Source organism: Triturus cristatus, chromosome 4_1 (genome assembly GCF_964204655.1).
Source record: "Triturus cristatus chromosome 4_1, aTriCri1.1, whole genome shotgun sequence".
Taxonomy (NCBI): domain Eukaryota; kingdom Metazoa; phylum Chordata; class Amphibia; order Caudata; family Salamandridae; genus Triturus; species Triturus cristatus.
Genome location: NC_140585.1, coordinates 266,616,106 through 266,617,517, shown reverse-complemented (window position 1 = coordinate 266,617,517; position 1,412 = coordinate 266,616,106).

Below are 1,412 nucleotides of genomic sequence, written 5' to 3'. Positions count from 1 at the left end.
GCTTAGCGCTATGGCGATAAATATTCCAGCGATAGCGGGCTTTTCCATGGAACATCGCTGGTTTTCCAGTGTTGTTCCATGGAAAACGGCGATATCCTTGATGATAGAACCTGTGGCCTTAGCCCCACAATCCACCTCCCATGTTAGGTATGCCTTAGTCAGGAATTTAACAGACGTTAAATTCCTGACTTAAGGCAGAGTTAGCGCGATTTAAGTTATCACTACGCCTCGTTCTTAATATCGTGAAGCTGCCTTCGCGATATTTTCCCATGTTGTTTTCACAGCCACGCCTACTTTGCATCTCATTATCGATGTGAGGGGAGGCATGTGAAAAACGGGACCTATGTCAAGAAAACACGTGCTAGCGTGTCCTTGTAAATAATGCGATATAATTATCGCCGCTTTGCGCCCCAAGAACTGACACTAAAGCGGCGCTAATTGTATCGCCAGCCCTTGGTAATATGCCCCCAGGGCTTTTCCAGTTTTGTGGGGCCTTCTAAGTTCTAGCATGGAAATATGCTCCCTCAGCAGAGTGGTCTGGGGGACTGTTCATGAAGGCTGAACCTGGCTCTCCAGTTCTAAATTCAGCAGCTCTGCCCACAGCTCTGCTCCCTCACTGAACACCATACTGCCCCACTGAGAGATATTCACACTGCCTTCAACCACAATCCAATTTGACCTGCTATAAACAACTGGATGCGACTCAATTCAAATTATGCACTAGGCAAGAGCAATATGCTGCCTAAAGGAAAAAGTAACAACATCCTGGAAAAAGCAAACACTCACAGGAAATTAAAGGTTAAATAAAGCATGTGAAATGTAAGCAGGAACAACATGGTGAACTTAACGCTTTTACAGTAATTATTCAGAAATCAACGAGTATTTTTGCCTGAAAAGCTAAGGACATAACTACAGGGCCCAGAAAGGACCCATTTCAATGTCCACTGTTTATATGCTTACAAAACCTAAGCAGTGTGGTTTAAAAAGACCACATTCGTAAACACAAAGCCACCATACACGTTTTGTTTTCTAATCCACCCATCAACCAGGTATTGCAGTACCTCCAGGTCTGGAGCACTTCCCCACAACAATGCTGTTCAAAGAAAGACAAGAAACCAAAAGTAGCATTTCACTGGCAAACTCTGTAAAGTGACGCTGTGTTTGGGTTTGAATAAACCCAATCTGGTCACTTTAAGAACACTCCATCTTGCTTTATTTAGTTATTTTTCCTATTTTTAACTTTTTTATCCGAGGCTGCACTTTGGAATAGAGAAATGTCAAAACGGCAATTCCAGCAAAAGTGTTTTTCTTTTTTTCATCCATTTCACAGGGGAACAAATGAACGACTGGAAGAAGGAGAGGGTGAGAACTATTTCTTGAGTCAAGAGGAGCTAGACAGAAAGAGGGGGAAT